The 6,849-nt window shown below is 36.8% G+C and overlaps 1 long non-coding RNA gene across 1 annotated transcript in view; it reads right to left on the bottom strand.

Annotated features, from left to right (window-relative positions):
* Window positions 1-702: 702 nt before the first annotated feature.
* Window positions 703-6,849, bottom strand: part of LOC135197567 (uncharacterized) — a 15,217-nt gene continuing 9,070 nt past the window's right edge. The window contains exons 3-4 of the long non-coding RNA XR_010310602.1: window positions 4,394-4,612; window positions 703-3,569 (exon numbers count right to left, since the gene is read on the bottom strand). This is a non-coding gene — a long non-coding RNA (uncharacterized LOC135197567). The remainder of the gene's footprint in view (window positions 3,570-4,393; window positions 4,613-6,849) is intronic.

Genomic DNA, 6,849 nt, shown 5'->3' with positions numbered 1-6,849 from the left:
ACAATAACTAAATCATTTTTAACGTTTACAACTGCAAGCACTGTTGGCTTTACTTTAGTGCTCTTTGACACAAAAGGCTTTAGTCTATTCACTGAACAAGATGTCTGTCTTTCCTTTTACCAGTAGTTTCAATTTCATATACATTATTGCAGCGTCTCTCTACTACAGTATAGGGTCCTTCAAAACGACATTCCAAAGACTTCTTAGTGGGATTAAGCATTAAAATTTGATCCCCTGGTTTAAATTCTCTTGTTACAGTTTTAACATCAAACCTTTTCTTCATACTTTTTTGTGCTTTTAAAAGATTCTGATGTGCAAATACTCGAGCCTCATCTAATTGCTTTTTAAGAGTAACAGCATATTGGTGCAAGTCTTTACCTGATTCTTGGTTTTCAAGCCAGACATCATATAAAACCTTCAAGGGTCCTCTAATACTCCTACCATAAAGTAATTCAGAAGGCGAATATCCCAAACTTTCTTGCTGAGTATTTCTTATGGCGAACAACACAAATGGTAGTCCCTCATCCCACTCCTTCTGATGTTCATGGCTGTACTTTGTCAGAGCTCCTTAAGCGTCTGGTGAAATCGCTCGAGCGCCCCCTGGCTTTGCGGATGATAAAGCTGTAGATATAGAATGGTGAACCCTCATAGCCAACATAACATCCTGAAAAAGCTTAGATTGTAAAATTGGTACCACGGTCGGTATGAACCACTTTAGGGATGCCATATTGAGTAAAAAACTTGACAAGGTGTGGAATAAGATTCTTAGTTGTTATATTCCGTAAAGGAATAGCATCTGGATATCTAATACTAGAACACATTATAGTCAACATGTATTGATGCTGTCTTTTTGTTTTTGGTAGAGGTCCAACGCAGTCAATAATAACTTTTTCAAAAGGAACATTACAGACTACTTGAGGGACCAAAGGCACTGGTTTAGGTGCTTGGTTTGGCTTACCTACTTTTTGACAGGTTATGCAACAATTGCAGAATACCTTCACATCACGCAAAAGGCTAGGCCAATAAAAATATTGCAATATACTGTATGCTGTCTTCTTAATCCCAAGATGAGTAGTAGAGACTTCATGGGCCACCCTCATCACATCATTTTTCAGAGTTGCTGGAACCACCAACTGATGTTTAACTTCCCAAGAGGCAGTTGCCACTGCGGTATTTGCTCTATATTTCCTCATTAGCACTCCAGCTTTTAAGTAGTAACATGTAGATTCTGCCATACTCTCCTTCTCTGTCAATGCATTCTTAAACAAAGGCTGTAAAGAGACATCGTTAATTTGCTCATGTTTCAAATCTGTGACATTAATTTTATATACATCGATTTCACTACATGATGTTGTCAATACATTTCCAACTTTTTCATTACAACCTTCCCTACTCGTAGTATCAAAACTAATCTCCATCGAGAAAGAGAGAAGAAAAGCTGTCATAAGTTACGTAACGAGTGCGTTCGAAACCTTATCTCTGAGTAAGTTGGCCCGTCTTCAAAACAAGTCACTTTTACATTATAAGTACCAAATTTATTCAACCTACGTAATGCAGAATACAGTCAAAGTTTATGTGTAGATATAATGTGTATTCTGAATAAGCGTTATATCTATGAAATGCATAGATAAAAAGTTATTGCCAAAAATCCGTGTTACAGAGGCCCTGAATCTCATAGCAGGTTGTAAAATACTTTGTATTTCATATGTTTAATGAGTACCAATTACCATAGAATTTTTAAATGTGGCTAGGGCAGTGATGTGGATGCATCTGAACCTACAATATACGGCAGGATCCTAGCAGAATCAGGGTCTTCCTCCCACCCCAGCCCCCACCCGCACAAGCTAACCATTCTAAAGAACCTTTCTCTAACCCATGTGATGGGTCATACCTGACTGAGGTCTTCACCCTCCTTGATCTTCGTCCCCAGCTTGACCTAATTCTGAGGTTCATAAATTAAACTGGTAGAATACAGGGTGGCTTGCTAACCAAGGTTAACCTAGCTAAGTATGCTGGACCCTATCTAATTTTTTGTTAGAACTGTAGAAGAGTTCTTTGCTCAAAACTATGACACCCAGCCTGTCAATATAGGTGCATAGTATGGAATAGGATGCTCTCAAATATATCCATGAACTTCATCTTGAAAGCTTTGGAATTATTTATTGGGTAAAAAAAATTACTTATGGGTAATGATCATTTCATAGAGAAAAGTTGTACAAGGGATATGTAACATGCACCCACCATTTCTCTAACTTCTTCAAAACTTTAGTAACAAATGCAGGAAATAGTTGGAGCCTTTCTAAATGTTTACATACATAACATAGTACTGCATATACTGTACTTGCCATTCATACTATATAAAGAGAAATGGTAGAAATTTCAGTCATTCAATCATAGGTCCTTTCCAGACTCGCCAGCAGGACCATTGCCCTTGCTCAGTGCATTCCTGAATGCCTCTTGTTGGACATTATCCTCTATGAGCACAGTAACGTATGAACCTGTTCTCTTGGGCCTAGCTGGAGTCCCACTTGGTCTGGCTCTTCAGTTTGGTCAAAAGCCACGGGTAATGGAGATCGCCCATGGTGTCTTTTCTGATGCATTCTGATCGGAGTTCTTTGTCTGGTATAGTCCTTGTAGGACAACTAACTTCAGGATCCTCTGAGCATGTATAGGTTCAGGCTGTGTTGCTTCCTTCCACCCAATCTAATAGGAATTCCTTAGGTCCCTAAGGTTCCATGTATATGGTTTTGGGATCATTCCAAAGGCTCCTAATACCTTTAGTTTACAGAACCTCGGTAGCCGTGTGTTTTTGCATACTTAGATAACAGATTATATTTATTTCTTTATTAATCTGAAGGAATTACATTAAATTTATGAATAAGTAACGTATGGTACCTTTGGCGATACCGAACTTGGCAAGTAACTCGCGTTTCTTCCCTGGACCAAATCTAGTAATACTACGTATATACTTAAATAATAAATAAATAAATAAATAAATAAATACTTTTTATAATTAATGCAGGTACATTATTACAATTATAGTGTACAGATACTGAAGAAAAATTCTCTCTCTCTCTCTTTCTCTCTCTCTCTCTCTCAGGCATGAATAATTGATGGTGTTAGTGCTTGGCTAAGTAACAATTTAAAAAAGTATAGTCGCAATTCTTAGAATGATTCTATCTGCCCCTCTCTCTCTCTCTCTCTCTCTCTCTCTCTCTCTCTCTCTCTCTCTCTCTCTCTCTCTCTCTCATGAATAACTGTAGTATGCAAGGTATGAATAGTAATTACTAAAGAATAGAGTCATCACTCGAGTCGATCTCTCTCTCTCCCTCTCTCTCTCTCTCTCTCTCTCTCTCTCTCTCTCTCTCTCTCAGAGCTCATAGTGAGAACTCCGCTTGGGTACGGGAGCGAAGATCTCCAGCATTCTCCTGAAGGCGGAGGGGCATCTAGGGAACAGCCTACCGCAGGTCTCGATCAGGCTTCCTCGTAGCCGAACGGGGTCATCATCGTACCCTCCTCCGTTGGGGAGGTCTGGGTTCTTCGGCTGCAATGGGGTCTCCGGCTTTCTCCTGTCGAGGTAGAGAATTATTATTATTATTTTTTCTCTCATTGCCTTTGTATTGTCCTTTTGATGCCTTGCCAGGAAACCAGATACCGGATTAATTAATAATAATGAGAATGGTGCCACTGGAGAATTTTTTTTAAGGAATTCTGGTTTTTTCTTGGATTTGTTGCATTAATAAATAATGTAAACATTATTATTGTTGTAGAGAAGAACAGTTATTAATGATAACACATGCATTATTGTTATTAAAAAGTCTTATTGTAAACATTATTTATTTTATATAGTATCGTTTTCAGATTAATAATAATGCTAACATAATAATGATAATAAGAATATATATTGCAAACATAATGATTATTATAGAGAAAAACAGTTATTGCAGATAAAATGCTGCATTATTTTCATTATAAAAATAGTTTTATTGTTAATGATTTATTGATATCATCTGACACCAGATTTAATTTAATGATAATGATAATCTTAATATATATAATGCAATCATTATTATTTGAAAGAACGGATGTTGTTGATTAAATGTTACATTACTGTATTTTTATTGTTAATGATTTATCGATAGCATCATTACCAGACTCCATGTTGATGATAATGGTAAAAGTGCAATGTAAACGTCATCATTATCACAGAGAAGAACCGTTAATTATTCTTTTAAAAGCATTTTTGCTAGTAAAATCTTAATAATATCTTGTATTATTATCGCTACATGCAAATTTTAATTTGTCGTGATCCTTCTTGCCCAATAGCGAATTTGGTTACGGATTTGGTATCCTAATTTGACCCCTAAGATGAAATTCGGAGAAAAACACTCACCCGAAGATGGACTGTATCAACTCCTCCTCGCTCAAGATATGATTACCGTCGTCCCTGGTAGTCGCAGATTAGTTGTAAGCCACACCCCAACAGGGTAGTAGTCAGCCATTGCTGCTGCTGTCGAAGAATGCTATCTTCTGTTTCCTCTGATAGATCTCTTCTCTTCCTCTTGAAGAAGTACACCTCGCTGTCCACCAGGAATAGGATTCCTATCAAGAGCTGGGGTGGGAAGAGAAAGGTGGGTGATTTTGATGCTATGAAGTCGGCGCACTGTACGCATCGCTTGAAGGTTCTTTGCACCGTCCCTTCGGACCCTAGTTGCAACTACTTTCCTTTCACTGTACCTCCTTTCGATATTATTTTTTCCATCTTGCTATCCTATCCTGACAATTGTTTCGTAGTGCAATTGCGAGATTTACCTCCTGTTGCACCCTTCAGAACTTTCTGCTCCCTTTTTCCCTCTCTGCGTCGAATGACCTCATAGTTCCCAGCGCTTGGCCTTTGGCCTTCATTCTAGATTCTATTCTATAATGTTATAAATTTGCCCTTTGTTGTCGTAAGGTCTTATATAGAAAAACAGCGTTTATAGAAATCGTAACTCTAGTACGAAGGCATATATCTATGGCATCAACAATGATAATTGATGACGTCATTGCAACGCAAGACCGTACATAATAGTTCGTTTTTTTCGTTTTATTGGACTTCATCTCCGTTGAGTAAAAGTTATTAGTTTAAATCAATAAACTATTTAAACGTGTAACATCAAGCAACATTTCAAAAACATAACATAACCTACAAATATAAGCCATTGCTTAACAAAACAAAAGACAGTCGGCAAGACGACTACATGGAGACATATGCTGGACAAACAAAGCAGATGATAAATAACAGTTTTGGCCAAACACTCGTGGTCTTTGTTGTATTATTGACGTCCTTTGTGTACTCTAGCCCATCGCCCTGGGCACATGGGTCATCTCGAGACGCCCAATCCATCTATCTTGATTGTGATCTCTCGACAGATTCTGTAATGGGAGTCTGGCAGATGTAGGTACTGACCTTTTGTGATGGAACTATTTAGGTGTCTTTCTTTTATGTTGTTTGTTTTTGTGTCCTCTAAAACATGAATTCTTAATTTGTTGATGCTGCACCGCGACTTGAATAGAGTGTCTGCTTAGGAGCATTTTATTAAGGTATACCTCCTGTTGCACCCTTCAGAACTATCTGCTCCCTTTTTCCCTCTCTGCATCGAATACCTCATAGTTCCCAGCGCTTGGTCTTTGGCTTTCATTCTAGATTCTATTCTATCTGCTCCCTTTATTTAACACCAAACGGAATCATGAAAACACCAAACTCAGATTTTTATATTATCTAATATATATATATATATATATATATATATATATATATTATATATATATATATATATATATATTAATATATATTTTTTTTTTCTTTTTAGTGGTACCCATCCACTTTCTGTAGTTGCTTTTTTTTTTTTACCTCAAATTTGGCTTTGGATTACAAACATTAAAAACAGTAGGTTTACATTCCTTATGCTGACATTCAAAACCAGTTTTTGTAAAAGTGCAATTCACCTTGAGCTGCATACTGGAATTCTGGCGATGAAGGTCATGTCCTAATTTTAGTCCCCACGCACAACCTGAGTTTGGTGTTTTCATGATTCCGTTTGGTGTTAAAATAAGTACTAGGATCCCGAGAAACCACTGAAGTAAGTGATAAATTAGAATTCTAAATTTGTCCTAAAATCAAAGACTCATTTTTGCCGTTGGACCCAAATACCCAACCAGCAGTACTCCAGATGACTACTGGAGGAAGAGATCTCTAAAATCAGGTCCCAAGAAATGGCTGTTTGAGCATTTTATTTATTTATTTAATTATTTGGTGGGGGGAAGGTGGCAGCTGGAGGTTTGCATTTTGTATTTAAATTTACCATTTTATGAATTTAGTGTTTCCGTCTTGATGACGTACGGGTAAAATGGGAATCTTCAGATTGTTTTGTATAGTTTTCCTTCCTGTCTGATATTAACGTTTGCGTTTTGTGAATTGATCGTTGTTTTGTGAATGTTTTACATTTGCGTTCTCTCGACTGTTTTCAACTTTGTTTCACATATTATTAGATTGTTGTGTAGATGCTTATTGTAATTCGCACGTCAGTAACCTGTTCAATATTAATAATAATAATAATAATAATAATAATAATAATAATAATAATAATAATAATAATAATAATAATAATAATAATAATAATAATAATAATAGAAAAGAGGCAACAGAATGAACCATCTGATGTTCATGGACGACATCAAGCTGTAAGGTAAGAGCATCAAGGAAATAGATACCCTAATCCAGACTGTAAGGATTGTATCTGGAGACATCAGGATGGAGTTTGGAATAGAACTCAACGCCGGAAATATGATAAAAGCCATAAACACATG

The sequence above is a fragment of the Macrobrachium nipponense genome, chromosome 21 (assembly GCF_015104395.2).
Source record: "Macrobrachium nipponense isolate FS-2020 chromosome 21, ASM1510439v2, whole genome shotgun sequence".
In the NCBI taxonomy this organism is placed as follows: Eukaryota; Metazoa; Arthropoda; class Malacostraca; order Decapoda; family Palaemonidae; genus Macrobrachium; species Macrobrachium nipponense.
Note: the sequence above shows the minus strand (reverse complement) of the source record. Positions and strands in the feature narration are given on the sequence as shown.